Source organism: Musca autumnalis, unplaced genomic scaffold (genome assembly GCF_047663935.1).
Source record: "Musca autumnalis isolate F117 unplaced genomic scaffold, ASM4766393v1 scaffold_4, whole genome shotgun sequence".
Classification (NCBI taxonomy): domain Eukaryota; kingdom Metazoa; phylum Arthropoda; class Insecta; order Diptera; family Muscidae; genus Musca; species Musca autumnalis.
Window position 1 is genome coordinate 243,731,741 of NW_027411977.1, and position 19,649 is coordinate 243,751,389.

The 19,649-nt window shown below is 34.7% G+C and overlaps 1 protein-coding gene across 30 annotated transcripts in view; it reads right to left on the reverse strand.

The window, feature by feature from the left end:
- The window catches only part of nrm (neuromusculin), an 898,245-nt gene that overhangs the window by 329,651 nt on the left and 548,945 nt on the right, over positions 1 to 19,649 (reverse strand). For 17 of the 30 annotated variants that reach the window (XM_073984410.1, XM_073984408.1, XM_073984406.1 and 14 more), the window contains exon 1: positions 6,200 to 6,620. The exons of 4 other annotated variants lie outside the window; for them this stretch is intronic. The gene's annotated coding sequence lies outside the window, so the exon portion shown is untranslated. Of the gene's footprint in view, positions 1 to 6,199; positions 6,681 to 19,649 lie in introns of those variants that run through there. 9 more of the 30 variants (XM_073984411.1, XM_073984407.1, XM_073984423.1 and 6 more) reach the window with 4 other exon arrangements.

The following is a 19,649-nucleotide window of genomic DNA, read 5'->3' on the forward strand; positions in this document are numbered from 1 at the left end:
TAAATGTTGATATTAAAAATAGGTTTTAGTACAACAGAATCGCCAGTGTTCACCTCTTCCATATTAAATATTGTTCATATATATTTTTTCCCCTTTCCGCATACGAAGTAGCGGGCATTTGCTAGTAACTTTATAAGAGAACCTCCAACAAAAAATTATTTCGAGAAATGAAGGGAGAAAATGATTCGTCTTTGGAAATAAAAAGTTTCAATTCAAAATTCGAAAGGGGGACAAATGACTTGTCTTTGGAAATAAAAAGTTTCAATTTTAAATTCGGAAATGTAAATTTGAAATGTTGTACATATAAATAGTAGCTCCAAATGGCGAAAATTGTCTAGCAACAACATCTAATATGCCTGACGATGCTAAACTAACCAGTTAACGAAACGATCGTCGCATAGCGGTTGATGTGTGTAGGACTTCGCTAGATATCATTTCTTCAACAGAATCTCCTTAGGTCATATAGCTCGATTAATTAATTTAATTAAAAGGGCAAAATTTAAAAAAAAAAAGTTTTAACATTTTTACAGTGTTTTATTTAACTTGCTTTGTTTCATGTCTGTTTAGTTCAAAACAAGTAATTCATTCTTAACACAGTTGCACTTGACCAATCAAACCTTGCACACTTTAGATTTGGATGACAATACATGAATGTGAAACCAAAACCAATATGGGTCCATTTTTTCCTATAGCCCCCTTATAACGCTACCTCCCGATTTCATGTATTTTGAGGATTTTATCTTCATTGTTAACCCGAAGTTGCTGTAACTTGGCATTTGGGGTTCTCAATAGTCCAGGAACTTCCCCACTAAAAATTGTGGACGTAGGTCAATGCTTAATATAGCCTCCATATATACACACACTACAAAAAAAAATTTTTATCTACATTTTCGACCAACATTGTCTGTAATTTCGCTTTGCCGACAGAGGTATACACTCAGCCTGTGTGTATTGAATCACCTTTTTCCCAAAAAACATATGTATTTAGGGGGTCTTTAGAATTTTGGGCGTATGAAGTTGCCGATAAAGATATGGATTAGGATAAGATCTCAAAACTTTTGCGGGGGAGGTACCGAAAGGAATGGACCGACATAGTCTATTTTGAAGTGTGTCTTTTTTGGGTGTCATTTCTCTCGGGCTTGCCCACGAAAAACATCATATCGTTGTAAACAGGGCTACTAGGAGTACCTTCGGTAAATTTCTTCAGCATTTTCGCACAGACCCCTATCCGCACTTAAACAAAACTGCTTACCTTTTGTGTGGGTGAAACCCTAGGGAATGGCCCGATAGATCCCACTTTTGAACCTAAACTAAGTTTGGACAAAATATTTCAAGATCCAAAGTTTGGACCAAATTGATTGCTCCGTTTATGAGATATTGTGCTTGCCATTTTAGCGAATATTATCGAACTTTTGTGGGGAGGTAATAGAAGGAGTGGACCTATAAGCACCATCTTCGAATTTCATCTAATATTCGAAGAAATATTACGATATGCAAAGTGTGGACAAACGCAGTATTCGGTTCGGGAGTTGTCGTTCGCAATAGCCACACACATGCTGGCCGTAGAGGTTTTTTACAGTTTTCAGCTCATTTTCTCAAGAAGTATGGACTTACCCCTTAAAAATCTTGAACCATCGTAATAGAGGCCTTGCGTGCAACATGTTGCAAGAAAAATCAAAACGATTCGGGAGGAGGTCCTAACCTGCGCTTTTCCGAAATTTTGTGTGGGAGGTACTCGAAGGAGTGGACCGATAGAGTCCATATTGGAACATGTGCAAAGTGTGGACCAAATCGGTTACTACCTTTAGGAGTTATCGTCGCACAATTTTTCCGAATATTTTCGAACTTTTGTGGGGGAGGTACCCAAATAAGTGGACCGATAAGGCCCATCTTAGAACTTGAAACAACAATGGGCAAAATATTAAGATAGCCAAATTTTGGATTGAATCAGTTACCGCGCGCTCGATCCACAACACATGGTGCCAAAGCAGATTTTTACAGCTTTCAGGTCATTTTCTCAGGAAGTAAGGACTTGCCCCTGTACAAACTTGCACCATCGTAATGGTGGCAGCAAATACAAGTTTCTACAACAAAAATCGGGCGATTCGAGAGCAGGTGCTAAACTGAACTTATCCGAAATTTTGTGTGGGAGGTCGCCGAAGCAGTGGACCAATGTTAAATTTGAAATACAGATGGATTCTTTTGGAAATGTACATAGGTACTTTTCCATGGCGAGTTTTGAAAAAGGCTTGCTTAAACTTGCATCAGCCACACAAGACAGATGCTTTGCTATAGTTTTCTATTGTCGTAACATCCCAGAACGAGTTAAGCAAATACTTCTCCAACATCTCAAAAAAAAAGTCAAATAAGGTAAAATTTGAAATATAGATGGCACTATATGTTTTTTTTTCACGATTTTGTATTTTTTCATTCTTTGAAATACAAATTACAAACTATCAATTACTAAAATCAATTTGGGTTTTAACTTTCTTCTTTTTTCTTATCGACATGAGAATTAAATTTAGTTCAGCATTTATTGTTTGGTTGAGTTTTTTATTTAAGACATATGATTTACATATGTCAATTTTACCATGTTTTAGGAGGGACGTAGTTCATATGCTCTTTTAAACGAATCTTTAAATTAAATTATTCGATCTTGAACTAATCTATTTTCTGGATGGTAAACAACTGTGGTTCAATATTTATATATAATGTAGGCTAGATATTATAATACACCTAGAACGCAAATAATAAATTTCAAATATAGGTGGCACTGTGCTACTTTCGTAACTTTCCTTGGCAGATTTTCAAATAACACACACCTTCACAAGAACACAGGACCGTAGAATCAACAGCCAAGATGGAGAAATTGAATGACGGATAATCCTATTCGATTTTAGCACTTGCCTTTTGAAGCTACGGTCCTAGACGTGCATGAGAAAACTGTGTTTTTCTATAAATCCAAATCTAAGAGAAGAACTATTCAAAAAAGTCTAAGCACCAATCTTTTTTGTGGACGGAGAATTTCGTTGTAAACCTAAAATGTATGACTTATGTCCAGTTATTCCGCCTCTAAGGAACATTTCTGGGTTCTTCAGCGGAACGTACCAGAAAAATACCAATATCTCGGGAAATCTGGACTTCCCCAAAGAAGACATTAAGTCGATAGAATAGGGATAATATGTATACATATGTTCCCTCAAACATCTCTGAAGGAGACTTTTCTCATACTAATGAGTGCACCCGATTTATATTAGCTCAATGATATGGGACCTACTTATTATAGTCGCATTCGAAAAGCGTGCCTTAAGGCACCACTTATAGAAGTACTAAGGAAATGTCACATTAATTACACTGAGGAGTATTTCTCCCACCGTTGAAAATGTGATGTTACGATGTCATCCACAGGGACAATATTGTCCGTAAATTTTCAGAACAATAGTAGATCTTGTCATAAAGCCTATAATTCCAAGTATGCAGCGAATTGAATCCAAGCAAAGGTTGGCTCATTAACTTATTAGGGAGCATTTTTGACCGTTTCAAAACCTTACACACCCAGCACAAAACGCATTACAAATTCCTTACTAATCCATTATTTTATCAATTGCTAACCCATGACTTTGACAACTACAATAAATAGTTAATCTTTGCCTACTAAATATCGTTACTATTTATTTAACGACTTACTTGTTGCAAAAAAGACCACGTATTTATATAGACATGTCCTCGTTTAAATAATGAGTTACTAAAGACATTTGTAATGAGTGTGTTTCGCTGGACAGTCATCGCAAACTTAAACTTGAATTGTATATTTCTACATTCGAAAATCGGCAGAATATTCTGAATAAATCATTTTTAAATGATTGGTAAGGTGGCTTGGGCATATATAATCGCGGGTATATTTAATTACAAAAAAATTGTTGCTTCAGAGCTAAAAAAAATCAAATTGTTGACATTATATACGGCTTGCAATTCACTGTTTTCTGTCAAATATTTTTTTAATTCAAATATTTTTTTTAAATAAATAAAATATTTTTGAAAATAAAAATTAACCTTTATACTTCGAGCTGACGATTGATGTTTGGGTATAAAAAGTTTCTTGTTGAAGAAGTTATTGAAAAATAACTTCGGTGGAGAATATCCACAAACAAGAAACAAGGGAACTGATGAGATCCAGTGGCGTGGATCGAAACTATAGTATTCCCTGCCTTACCCCTTGGCGAACAATGCCAAATCTTTTCCACTAATAAAGTAGTTGTTTTAAAATATTAAAACAACAACAATGGGATTAAGCCAGACTATTTTGAAAAAAAAAAATTGGAAACGCTATCCCAATAAAAAAAAAAAAAAAAAACGCCACAATGCTTCAATTAAAAAAATATATTTCTAAAAAATATTTTATTTCGACTAATAAAATTTTAAATTTAAAAAAAAAAATATTTTTAAAAATATTTCATTTAGTTTGAAAAATTTTGCTTTTCAAAATAGTCAGGCTTAATCCCATAGTCGTTGTTTTAATATTTTATTAACACAACTTTAATTTATAAGGGCGAAAAATTTGGCGATGCTGAGACTCAACGAACGCATAGCAGTGGGAAAGATTTAGTTTTGTTTGCAAGTGAAGTTGTTCGAGTTTAGGTAGTGCCAAAGAAATTCTCGATCAGAGTGTTTCTTTGGACACATATCTATTTGAGCAAGCAATTGACACTTGGGTATAAAAAGTTTCTTGTTGAAAAACAAGGGAACTGATGAGGATCTGTGGCGAGATCCGAAACTATAGTCTTCCTGACTTACCCTTTGGTAAACATCGCCATATTTTCTCTCTAATAAATTAAAGTCGTCTTCATAAAATCTTAAAACAACGACTATGGGATTAAGCCTGAATATTTTGAAAAGCTAAATAGAAGTCTTTATCCCAAACAAAATACGCCAACCTTATTTTAAAAAATATTTGAATTCGGTTTATATTGTCAACAATTTATGTATTAGAATGTGTTTTAGGTGCGAAGCAACAACATTTTTTGAAATTTTTATAAATATTTTTGTATGTATCTATGAGAAGATGTCACAAATTAACACTTATGTTATGTCAAAGATGCAGCTAAGTTCTTTAAAATTGCCGCGAAAGGAAAATGAGATTCAACAGTAAAATATTTTGTTTTGGCAAAATTAACCTCCGAAGCAATATAATTGGTAAGAAATCGTGTACAAAATTTCTCTATCAGGCCCAGCTAAAAGAAATCAAGAACATTGGTGATCACTTCCTTACGGTAGCGTAAAAACAAACCATACGTATTCTCTCTTTATTTCTTATTTGCCATTGCTTAGTAATGGGGAGAGTGGCTTACCACTACTAATACACGAACTATTCTGAGCACCCCTGATCAAAAAGATATAGTTTTTTATTGTGTAGCATTACTGTTCAAAAAACAGCTATCATTAGGTCACTTTAAACTTTTTGGCACTTTGAAGATATTACTTTGCAAAACAAATTTACATTTGCAAATATGGACGGCGGCTAATGTTTTTAAAAATCCGTTTTTAATATAAGCTCTTGAAGATGTGCCTTTAGGAATGGAATTCTGATAGTTAAGTAAATTTCTATTGAAAAGGTTTGGGTTTTATAGATGTTTTCATAGGTCGTAAAAACCTTTAGATACATTATTTATCGTACAATTTAAGTTTTGGTTTTAAAGCCATTTTTTTAATAATTTGCAATTAAAAGATGTAATTTTCATGTTCTATGAATCCCTTGTCCCACAAACGGAAAGTTCCGCATTGTATTTATTGATAAAATAAATGTCAATTTCTGCTGTTGAAAAGGTTATGGGTCAATAAGTTGTTTTCATAATTTAGTGGAGAATTAAAATATATCTTCAACTGAAACCAGAATTCTATTTCTTCATTAGTAAATCCATAGCATAAGTTAATCCGGCTAGGATAAAATATAAAATTAAGCAAAAGCTTATTTCTCTATTCTTTATAAAATTTTGTATTAATTTTTGTTTTTTAGTTTGAAGAGACATTTTGAACATTTTCCACATATCCATGTATTCTTGGTCTAATTAAATTCTGCACAATTTTCTGATTTCTTTGCTTTTGTTTTTTCTTAAATATTCATATATTTCATTTTATTTTATTTTTCTTTGTTTTCCATAGTTTTCACATAATTATCAATATAATTTATTTGTATTCTTACTTTGCAAACTAAAAATACATTTTTTTGTGTTTAAGAATTTCTTTAATTTTCTTTAAGTTGTCAACAATATTCCATATATTAATTTTGTTTTTCACATTTAATTTATATTTGTATATATAACTTATTTTTTTCTTCTTCTTTATTTCATTTGATATATCTATATTTTTTGTTATTTAATAATTTGTTGTTGTTTCATTTATTTGGCTTCTTTTTTTTCGTAAATTAAAATTAGCTTTTCGCGTTTCGGTTTTTAAAGACTTATTTTTGGCGTTAATATTTTGCCGCTTATTATGCGAAACTTACACAGAGTCGTAAACGAAAAAAATACACGCGTCGTGGAACGACAACACGGCACAACGTTTGAAATGAAACTGAAATTTGTTGTACGATTGATGTTGCTGCCTGGTGGCTGGCTAGCTGTACGGACGGTTTGTTGGTTGGCTGGCAGACAGTTGTATTCATAAGCCAGGAGACGACGACTACGACATTTGGCCAAAATGCTCACACACGAACATACACACGCACATACAACACACACACACTTTTTGGCACACAGGCACCAGTCAACATAAATATGGCTAAAAGGCACAAGAAACATGTTGAGAAGAATAAGCAACATTTGTAATTAAACCAAACAATAATACTAAGATTTGTTATTACATCGCAACTAAACGAAATAAATTGTAAATAAATGTGCTCTACATTATTTTAATTTATTACAACAAAAATTTCATTTCAAATAGGACTTCTTGACAACAATATCCTTAATGTCCTTGCAACCTGTTTCTTATAAGTTGCTATAACTTCTTGATTATGTCTAGCAACATGTTGCTGAGATGATTCTCTCTATTTTACTCGCTCATTGTTTAAATGTCCAACAAACATGTGTTGCTTTTTTGGCCAACTTATGTCTTTTCATTCCTTGCTAGCCGGTCTCTTGCTTTTTGTAGACTTTTTTAGCGGTTTTTGTGTTGGTCACTCAGCAACATTTGAGGTCGGCTGAGTAAAAAAGTATGGCACCCCCACATACCACCCATTTTAAAGATGAAATATTATTATTGTTGTTGTTGCCATTACTGACTGTCTTCTGTGTTTGTTTTTCTTTTTGTTTTTTTTTTTGCATTTGTCTTTATATTTTGTCTAATTTTTAAAATGTTCTATTTGAAAATTGTGTGGTAGTTTTGAAATTTGTGTTATATTTTTGGGAATCCGAAGATGACGCAAAGTCGATGACACAATTTTTTTGTTTTTTTTCAAAAGAGGAAAAGGCAATTTTTGAAAAGACATATTGGCATGGAAATTGTATTGAAATTTCGAAATTTTTATCTAAGGTCATTAGGTGAATGTGTAACATTCAAAATGTTTATGTGATAAATGAACTAGGCAATTTAGTGTTTGTAGGTGGCCCCTGTAATGTAGCGTGGGCTAAAAGGGATATTCGTAAAATTACAAGTCAAAATTCATGAATGAATTAAAATATTTTCTGCACATTTCAAGCTGTTCACAAATGCATTAATTGCCAATTTAATTGTTTTAATTTTCCCTATACATATCTTGAATTTTGATTTCGATCCCATTTTTTAATTAAAAAGCTCTAATATTTTTGTTCTGATTTAAATGAATTGAAATGTTTACTTTTAGCTCCTACAATACAAAACAAATCAATGGGAATTTTGTTTTTTTTTTTTCACATCACGCTGTTTATTTAAATAAATATTTCGTTTCTTTTTGTTCCGTCTAAGTACCAGTTTATTACTTCTTGCAAGGTAGCATATCAATATGTGGTCACAAAAAACAAACAAATTAAACAATCTTTTGATTTTATTGCTGGTAATATATTTAAAATCCGTTCAAATCTGTTAGCATAAATTAAGATTATTGAAATCAGAGGTTAAAAATGAATTAAATGATAAATTACTAACAGAAACTACCCTCAAGCCACCATAATGGATAGTTTTCCTGCGCTAAGTAATCAAATCAACATCGAGACCTGACGTTTTCTACGTCAAATGGGAGAATTTTTATAATTCCAAGCAAGTAAACAAACACAGACACAAAATATTTTATTAAGTGAGATATTGTTATGAGTAATATCTGTCAATACAGAAGCGGAAGATTTCTACAGTATACAATGAGTGACACTATTTGTCTACAAAAGGTTATGATATACACTCCACGTCAGTAGAATAGAACACCTAAATGTTTGTTAATGTTAGCTTATTTATCCCAAAACGAATGAATCTGCGTTTTTAATCTTGTGGGGATTTAAAGTCTATGATGTTCCGTATCAAACACAGAAAAAATTATGTTTCTAGCTCTTCGCGAAATGATTTTCTGATCAATTTTCCGATAGTACTCTAAAAATAGGCATTTATTTTTGGTCATCAGGATAGAACATTCAAGTGATTTTCGCGAATTTTTGAGATATTAGCGCCGAATTTTATTTCAGTCGATAAAGCAAGGCTTTCTAATCATTTTTCACCAAAGAAAACCTATAAATTATTCCGCGGGCACCGAAATAACAGCGTTAAAGGGTTTAAATTGACAGATATTTGAAACAGCTCGGAGTATCAATAGGAGTAGCGCAGTTATGTCATATTTCTTCACAATAAGATAGAATATGACACAGACAACCTCGACGGATACAATCGAGTGCTTCGGATGCTGATAAGATGGAACATTTTCAAAATATTATAAAAACGTCAAAATTTCTTATTAAAACCATGATGTTTTGTTCAATAAAATGTTTTCCGCGAACAAGTCTGCCGTTCAAAGGTTCGGAAATATGCTCCAGATTTGGAGGAAGATAATCTGATACGAAAACAACTGTTATTTTAATATACTGAGGGAAATTTTTGTACTTTTTAAAACAAAACACGAAATCTAAAACCTCGATTTTCATGACTGTGTTTTCCCGTGAAAACGGGGCTTTTACAATTGCGAGTTCAGTTAAAAAACTACTAATTCGTAAAATCCGGTATGGAGAGCATAACCTGGTCCATTTATATTGGAGCATAACACTGTTGAGAACAGTCGCGTACACCGAAATAAGAACACATATAAAATTCAAAGTCCAAAGGGTGTGTTCAATTTGAAAAATGTGCTAAAATTTCCCTCAGTGTATTAAAATAGCGGCTGTTTTCATATCAGATTATTTTCTTCTAAATCAGGAGCATATTTCCAAGCCTTTGAACGGCAGACTTGTTCGCGGAAAACATTTTATTGATCAAAACATCATGGTTTTAATAAGAAATTTTGACGTTTTTTATAATATTTTGAAAATGTTCCATCTTATCAGCATCCGAAGCACTCGATTGTATCCGTCGAGGTTGTCTGTGTCATATTCTATCTTATTGTGAAGAAATATGACATAACTGCGCTACTCCTATTGATACTCCGAGCTGTTTCAAATATCTGTCAATTTAAACCCTTTAACGCTGTTATTTCGGTGCCCGCGGAATAATTTATAGGTTTTCTTTGGTGAAAAATGATTAGAAAGCCTTGCTTTATCGACTGAAAGAAACTTCGGCGCTAATATCTCAAAAATTCGCGAAAATCACTTTAATGTTCTATCCTGATGACCAAAAATAAATGCCTATTTTTCAGAGTACTATCGGAAAATTGATCAGAAAATCATTTCGCGAAGAGCTAGAAACATAATTTTTTCTGTGTTTGATACGGAACATCATAGACTTTAAATCCCCACAAGATTAAAAACGCAGATTCATTCGTTTTGGGATAAATAAGCTAATATTAACAAAAATTTAGGTGTTCTATTCTACTGACGTGGAGTGTATATTATCGTATGAGGAAGAAAATTCAATACGGCACTCACAGTCAAATCTTTGGAGTCTTAAATGCAAATACTGAACCTGAAGAGATAAAAATTCGTTCGCAGCACGGTGCATGATGATAAACACTCTTAAAGTTTGAATTGAACGATTTTCTATAGCCAGTTTTGAAAGGACTACTTACACAACCTATTGTCTGGCTTCTCTAAGACTACCAGCTCCTATCCTGCCAGTTCCTGTAATTGTTCGTAGGAACTTGGGTTCGAATCATCTTAGGAAATATGAGATTGAGGTGTGTATGGGATGGTTTACGCCAAGGTATAAACCGAAATTTTAACATGGGACATACGCCGAATCATCTTAGGAAACATGAGATTGAGGTGTGTATGGGATGGTTTACGCCAAGGTATAAACCGAAATTTTAACATGGGACATACGCCGAAAATCCTTGAAATCTAAAAATGGATAATAAATTTTAAATGATGGCTGTCAAACACGGGCGAATCTCCTTTAAGCACTTCTTGTAATTTGGCTTTGGTAAAGTGTTGTGGCTAAGCCAAAGATCTTTTAGGACTATTTTTCGTTAGTGTCATCAAATCCCACCAAAAGTTGTTCGTAGAAGAAGCAATCCTAGCAGAAGCAAGAGAAGTTGTCTAAAATAAAAGAAATCATTTAGGGTGGCCCTCTAACTATGCAATGACGAGGAGGTTTCAGTGCAAATTATATAAAAATCAAAGCCAAAGTCATAATTTCCAAAGGCTGCGCTAAAAAGCGTTTGTCGTTGAAGCCAAACAGTTTGAATGGGAAAAAGGTTCATCCCTGCATAATGCACATTGCAATTGAAAAATCCAATTTCAATGGCAAGCTTAGACTCTTAAGGTCTAGTTACATAAGCAGCCTTGTTGCCTGGCTTTGTTGCCTTGCTTCATTTCGGACATAATAAAAGAATAAAGAAGAAGAAAGGCTAACCTATTTCGAAATTTGCTAGGCCTTCTTTATTCTTTTATTTGTATTATGCCAGAAATAAAGCAAGGCAAGAGAGCTAGGCGACCACAAGGTCTCCGAGTGGAGTGGCTGTCTATATGAGAGCTGCGCGTCCTTTAAACTTTAACCTAAACAGCGAAACCGGTCACATAATTTGAGTTCGAATTTTCGCCTTTCCTTTTTCACTTACACAAAATCTTCGATCATTCAGCTCAACTCCAACGAGAAATTTAATAAAAAATTAACATTAAATCATCTACGCTCCAACAGGCAAAACTTCGATTTTTACTGAATGTTGGTCATTCTTTTGAACATATGAGTCTTACTAACCAAGTCAAGCCAAAATTTGAAGGGCTTGAGAACAATGTTCACAAACATTAGTCATATTCTGTCATAAACAAGCGGGGAAGATACAGTAGAATCGCAATACTTCTTTAAAGAAATTATAGAGGGTTTGATTTATCATGGTTAAATGCAAGGGAAGCCGGGTGCCACCGTGGTGCAATGGTATGCACACCCGTCTTGCATACAGAAGGTCGTGTGTTCGATTCCCCGGCCAAAGCAACATCAAACACTTTTCAACGGTGGCAAAATACCCCTCAGTAATGTTGGCGACCTTTCCTGAGTATTTCAGCCATGTAAAACTTCTCTACAAAAGTGGTGTCTTAGACACGCCGTTCGGACTCGGCGATAAACTGTAGGTCCCATATCATTGAGCTAATATGAATCGGGGTGCACTGATTGATATGAGAGAAGTCTCCCTTGTCCCTTATGGGATGTTTGTGGAACAATTATATATTATGCAAGGGAAGCCGCTTCAAGGGACCGCCAGTACATTAAGAATTATTTAGGTTTCTGATTTTTCGGAGTGCGAACTATCTTAAATCTTTTGTAATTGTCAGTGGGAAATCAAGGTAAATAAAGGCTCTCAAATGCTAGGAAGGCTTTTTCAGCAAGCCTTAAGTGAACATGAGTTTCATGCTATATGAATACAAGTCATGTTTGAACTAGATCTTTAAATGCTCAGGATTAGAGTTATGCCAATCTAGTTCAATTGAACGACCAAGTTCACTATGTAGTTTCAGTCGATTGTATCGTTTGTATGCGTGTCATACGTTTAGGAACTAGGGCAGTGAACTAGGAACTAGATTGGCCAGCTCTACTTAGCATTATTTAAAATATATTTTTCTGTGAAACGTAGACGACTGTTTCGAATATCTCCGTAAACATTTATAGTTGATACATGGTTGAGATCCACATGTTCAAGGTGATTAACTGGGAGTCTTTCAGAAACAATATTATACATTGATTCTTTCACACATGAAGAGGTTAGGAATATTTCAAAGGCTGAGTTAGGTAGTCACTTACAGGCGTTTATAGTCGAGAGATTCTAGAATTAGTCCACTGCTTCAATGAGACCAACATGGGAGTGATTTGACGTATTGATTCGTTCTTACATGAGCAAAAACCGGAAATCTTCATAGAAGAGCTGAAACCCCTGAGTTTTAAGAGACAACTGTGGTTCACAGACAAAAGTTTTCATAGACGATCCGAAGCAGACTAGATTATAATCCGAAACGGAGTGCCTTTAGTCACAGAAGAACAGAAGCACACATGCCTTTCCATGTGGAGTTGAAGCAAGGAGTTTTTCATATACAAATTGTGACATGGAATCTTTCAAAGTTTAGATGGAGCAGACAAGGAGGTCACTGTTTCAGGGACAATTTGAAACGATCTGAACCAAAGAGTTTTTAATAGGGTAGTTTTCATAGACGATATGAGACTAAACAGACTAAAGACTAAACAGTGTGCTTGTATTGTTTTAAACTACAACAAATGCCTCAACTGAACGAAAGCTTGTTTATAGTGTATGTGTGATTGCACATTCCTGGACAAGAAATATTTGTTATACTAGCCGAACTAGGGAGTCTTTAAGAAATAAGCTGAAGCAGAGGTATGACATACGAAATCTGAAACTGGACATCGTTATGCATCGTAGAATATGTAAAGCCAGGAGTCTTTCTCATGCAGGAATTATTTCATAAACGAGTAGATGAGGAGCTGATGTCAAAATTTTGTCATTTACCACCAGAACAAAGGAAATTTTCATGGAAAATCTGGGATACTAAATCGTTCGTTAATTTCGAGCAGGCCACCTTTTATAGACGAGCAGAAGCTGAGAGTCCTTCATAAACTACCTGAGGCAGGAATTTTAGCATGAACAAGTAAAAAAAGTATCAGTCGACTTTACAGACAGAGATATTCCCTCAACCTCTGTGAATTGATACTTTCATCTATTGACAATATCGAATCAAATACCGGCTACGCAGATTTTGTGGCTCTTTTTGCAAGTATAAACATGCCGACAAAAAATATATTTAGTTTAAAGCTCAAAAATGTTGCGGAGGATGCACTTTAAGGAATGCACAGACATAGTCCATTTAGGAATTGTGCCCTCCAGCCATTTCAGTTGGTCACCGTATAACTGAGAGCTTTTGGGCCATTATGTCAGGAAACATGGACTTATCCACGAAAAACGTAATCGCTAAACAGGACCACAAAGAGTAGCATAGGTATAATTTTCCAAAGGATCTTCGAACAGATCCTAAACTCTTACTTACTTAGCTGGCCCCTTACAGAACATTTGTTCCATAGACCGAACTAAACAAATCTCTCTGTTTTTCGCTTCGCTCTTTGGAATACCGCGCGTGTTCATTTCTTCATCCACTTGTATGCTCCATTGAAGCTTAGGTCTCCCTATTCTGCGTGCACCGCCATGTGGCATGTATTCATACGCCTTTTTAGCGGGTTCATCATCGTTCATTCTTATGATATGACCTAGCCAACGCAATCGTTGCATCTCGATCCAAAACTCCACTGAAATAGAAATGTTGAACTTTTGTGGGAGGGGAGACTGATATGGACCATTTCTGACGCAAAACAAAATGGGGACAAAATATTAGGAGATCCAATGTTTGGATGGTTGCTCCGTTCAACAAATATAGCGCGTACTATTTGAATCACATTTTTTATTTCTTTAATCTTAAGCTTGGTTTGGAAAAAATATTTAGAATGCCGAAGTTTGGACCGAATCACGGGATCCGTTCAAGATTTATCGTACGCATGGTGCCATAGGAGATTTTTAGACTTTTCGGGCTATTTTCTCAGGAAGTATGGACTTGCCCCTAATAAAAGTTGTACCGTAGTAATGTGGACAGCGAAGCTTTTGTAGGAAAAATCAAAGCGATTCCAGAGCAGGTCCTAAACTGAACTTTTCCGAAATTTTGTGTGGGAGGTACCCGAAAGAGTCCATATTGGAACCTCATCTATGTCTGGTAGAAATTTCACGATGTGTAAAGTATGGGATATATCGATTTGCCGAATTCTCCAACCGAAGCATGTGAAAAATGGCATTTTAGCTTCTCTACAAACAGATTCTTTATATTAGATTTTCTTTGGAAAAGTCTCTTCTGATTTTACGTATTTTGAGGGTTTTAGCTAAATCCTCTTGTGAAATACTAAAGTCTGGGACGATGTCCATAAAGATCCTGTAAATTTGTCGGGGAATCTTTTGAAAACATATGCAGAGGAAAATGTGGATTGGTTTATAATTAGCAGAAAACTCGTGAATAAAAATCAATCAATCAAATCATTCTAGACAATACACTTGATAGAAGAAAGGCTTCATAAATACTTCACATCTGCAAATTTGCAATGATGTTCATATAAATAGAAGTTATCAAACTCCGCATTTGTCTTCTAGCCATTCACATCCGTTTTGTCCGATGAGCTGAATAATCATCAGCGAAAGGATCGTGGCATATTGGTTGGGTTTGTGGGAGGGACTTCGCTAGAATTTCCTTTGCAATACAAACTCCATAGGTCTTTTTAGCTCAATTAATTCAATTACTTAAAAAATCAATATGTTTTCTAGACGTCATGAATGAAATATTTGTGTTGGGAAAACAGCACATAATAGGTTTGTTTTTTTATTTTTATTTCTGTTGGACTTGACTGAGTTGTGTGTGTGTTGGACATACCTTTGGCGAAAAATAAACTGTTATCCAAGATATAGCCGTTTGGGGTAATGTTCTTATAGTAGATATGGTAAAACATTCCAATAAATCTCTCGTAAATCTCTTTGGAATTATGTTTGCTATCTTTGGCAAAATTGTAGCAAACAAGTAAAAATTTATCAAAAAATTGCCGACCTTCAGCCTGTGTGAATTGAAACACTTTTTTTTTCCCAAAAAACTTATGTATTTAGGGGTTTTCAATATTTTAGGCGTATGAATCGACCAATATATGGATTTGGATTAAAGCTCAACAATTTTGCGGGGAAGTATCTAAATGTCCATAGTCCATTTCGGAAGTGGGTCTTTTATTGAAATCATTCCACCATTCATTTCAGTTGGTTACCATATAATTTAGAGCTGTTGAGTCATTATATCAGGAAATATGTACTTGCCTGCGAAATACATAATATCGCTGTAAACAGGGCCACTAGGAGTACCTTCGGTAAAAATGTCCAAAGCATCCTCGAACAGACCCTCAACTGCATAAAACTGTTAAAGATTTCTGTGGGTGGTACCCCAAGGAGTGAACCAATAGGGCCCACTTTCGAACATAAACTAAGTTTTGGACAAAGTATTTTGAGATCCAAAGTTGGGACCAAATCGGTTGCTTCGTTTATGAGATATCGCGCGTACCATTTTAGCGAATATTTTTGAACTTTTGTGGGGATGGTACCGGAGGAAGGGAACCTATAAGCTTCACCTTCGAATTTCATCTAAAATTCGACGTAATATTACGATATGTAAAGGGTGGGCCAACGCAGTTTTCGGTTCGAGAGTTGTCGTGCGCACCAGCCACTACACATGCTGGACGTTGGGGTTTTTTTCTCAAGAAGTATGGACTTGCCACTCAAAAAAGTGTACCATCGTAATCGGGGCTTTGAGCGCAACATGTTGCAAGAAAAATCAACAAATTCCAGAGGAGGTTCAAACTGCACTTTTCCGTGTGTGGGAGGTACTTGAAGGAGTTGACATACATAGTCCATATTCTAAACGGATATATGTATGTCTCGTAAAAATATTACGATGTTGAAAGAATGGATCAAATGGATTACTGCCATCGTGTGCACCATTTTAGAGAACATTTTTAAACTTTTGTCGGGGACGTACCAGAAGGAGAGGACCGATATGACCCATCCTAGAACTTGTTTTAATTTTGCGCAAAATATTACGACGACCAAATTTTTGACCAAATCGCTTTATCCGTTAGAGAGTTATCGTGCCCTATATGCACTAGACAAGGTGCCATAGCGGGTATTTACAGCTTTCGGGCCATTGTTTCAGCAAGCATGGACTTGCACCTGAAAAAACTTGTACCGTCGTAATGGGGGCAGCGAATACAATTTGCTGCAACAAAAATCAAAGCGATACGAGACGTGGTCTTAAACTACACTTTTCCACACATGGGCTCTAAAACCATTATATAGATGAGGCACATTTCAACCGGATGAAAGTGTATATGGTAATATTCAAAACGTTTTACAATCGTTGAAGTTGAGGTTCACCATTTAATTAGTCGCGAACTGATAATATATTTTATAAAATATGAATACATTTATATATATTGAAGTGTTTTAGCTACGATCTCATAATATGGACCATAACAAATAATTTTCGTGGAAGCTGCGCTGGTGGTAATATAAAAAAATGGGAAAAATGTGTTGAAGTTTACAAGTTTTTTTGTGTTCTTTCTTGATTTCTGGCCAAACCACGGAAAATTCAAACCTGTGCTCAAAGAAAGAACTAAAGAATACCCCTTGGGCAACATGGTTCTAGTGTATGACTTTTTGATATATACACTGCATCCCCCTAAAATCGATGCTGACATTTTGAAGTTTTGATTTCAGTGTTTTTCGAATTTTTCTTCTAATTAGATGGTGCAACTAGATAATAATCGAAACTAGTTTATAGGATTGTAGAACTCGCGATTCCACGTCGTTCGATGTATATCTCATGAGTGTGCTCCGTACAGCTTCCTAGTAATAGGAGTCCAAAGGCGAAAATTTCGTGCGTAAATTTTCTGAAAAAACCTATTTTTTGGCTCTAAAATTTACAACTGTCGAACAGGTACCCCTGAACCCCGCGTGATTTTAGTTTTTTTACGTGCCGGATCTAATGAGCCCTTCCGCGTTCGAATCCATTCACTGAAACGCCGGATATAGATACCTTGAAAGTAGGAAAATCTGCAAAAATATATTTTGACAATTCCGCGAATTGAACCGCGATTTTCTTTGATTATTTTTACATAAATGTAATCCTTTATACGCGATTATAATATTTGCCAAAAAGGTGTGTCACAAATTACAAAGATTCGGGAGTAATATGCCTATTTATCCCAAAATAGAATGTGGTGGCACATCCGCAGTTCTTGACGAATCTGTCTAAAATAATTTATATTGACGTATTTTTAATATGCGGCCATGGAAATCGGATGCACCTTATAATCATATCGCGTAATTTTTGCCCACTTGAAGGTTTTTTGAATAGTAAGATGCAACTGATGGCACACTTTGGCCGCTGAATGAAACATGGGAAAATCCGTGCATATTGATAGAGATGGACTCCCTGTATCCGAAAAGCACATGCACCTCAACTGATTTAAACGGATTCGCGAATTATACGGTTTTTAATTTCTATGTTTTTTCTTTGATTGTAATTCGAATATTACTCTCTACTTCTTATTTCTATTGCTTATTACAGAAAGCAAATATACTTTCACGATGACTAATTACTTTTCTTGTAGAAGTTTAAGCAAAATACTTCAGGATTTGTATGGAAATTTAGCGAAATAATAGAATAACTCCCAACATTTTTTTTTTTCAAATTTTTCGTATTTAACCAAAAAATATATTTTTGAAATAACTTCCAACAATAAGTTTCGGTCCTTTGTTGTTGCTGTAATATTCAAGTTATAAACGCGATTTTTATAATTTTGGTCTCACATTTTTCTACGCGTTGTCTAGATTCTGTACGTATTTTTAAATTATTTTTTTAGAGATTTTCATGGACTCTGAGTTAGAATAAAAAAAATTTACTCCATGATACTCCGCGAAAATAAAAATAAATTTAGCAACTATTTTAGCATCTATGGATAGATATCAAATGCTGTTAACGATTCATAGATACATGTTCTTATTACAACACAATAGGAATTTGTAAATATTTTTTCTTTATAAGGGAGTAAAACCCCCCATAACTTTTGAGTGCAGCATCCAATTTTGTGAACGCGAACAGATTTGAAACCACGATTGTTTTCGTAACCCATGTATCAAAAATGGCGGATGTGCTCGCCAAAAAAAATTTAATTTTTTTTCTATGGAATTGCAAAGGAAATTTGAAGTTTACCATATACCCTCGTTAGCATAAATGTTGAGGGTATGAAAAATCTTAAAATACTGCAATGAGGTAATTATGGAGCAAATGCGTGAAAACTGATTTGTTCCAATATAATTGTCATTTTCTGATATTTATCCTCACCATTTAGTAATTGAATAATTGATCTTGAAACTAAATGCACATATTTTATTCGTCCTATAATAGTTTGATATATTGGAATAGATATTATTTTTCTTATCTCTAGACCATTATTCATTGTTATTATCCACTAAGATAAACATTACAGCTTGTATGTAATGACCCTCTTAATAAGGCATTGTTTCGATAAGTTCCATTAATGCACATTAAAACACCGCACACACATCCCTTTATAAACAATAAAACTATTACCTTTTAACATTGACCTTCGAGGGAAAACAACATCTTCATTCACATAGTCATTATGTTCCAATGCTTTCCTTTTATGTAGATAGTGCCCCCGTTTCCCACAACATTGAAAATATTGATGACTAATTAAGTGAAGCACTTTCAAGTTCAAAAATATAAAAACCATATGTTGACGTAAAAGGAAAATCGGAATGAACGGAAAAATATACAGAAAAAAGACATAAATTTATATTGTAGCCGCCAGCTCATATGAGGCGGCAATGCAGCGCATCCACCTTCTGCTGCAAACACAGCAAAAACACATCAACGCAATTCCCAGAATTTATGTGTGAAACGAACCCCACCCAACTGCAACAATTTGTTTATTTGTTTTTTTTTTATTTCTTTCTCTCTGGCTGACTACTTTTAGCCAGCATTGCTAAATATTTAGAAATTTAGTCAAGTTGCATATTTATGACCTAAAAAATGTTACAATTTTAGCTAAATACGCAAAACTTTGGGAGTCACTATAAAAAAAATGTTGTTGTGGTTTGTGGTACACTAGCCAAAGTAGTCTCGGGAAATATGGCAGCAGGAATGTACTACATCCCATACAAACTATGCATGTTTTTAAAAAACACACACGAAAAATGAGAAAAAAAAATGTTCTGAAATTATTTGAAAAAATGATTTCATGTTCAGGGTGTATTTTTAGTTTCCTAGAGATATTCTGCATAGCCCACAGCGTCAGTCATCAGGCAAACGACAAAAATCTGCCATAGCTTTGGATAGAAGACACACATAAAACCAACGAAAAAACATATTCAATGAAAATCGAAGTGAAAATGTGTGTTTCCTTTTTGTTTGGAACGCCGCGACGTATGGATGGTCGGATGGATG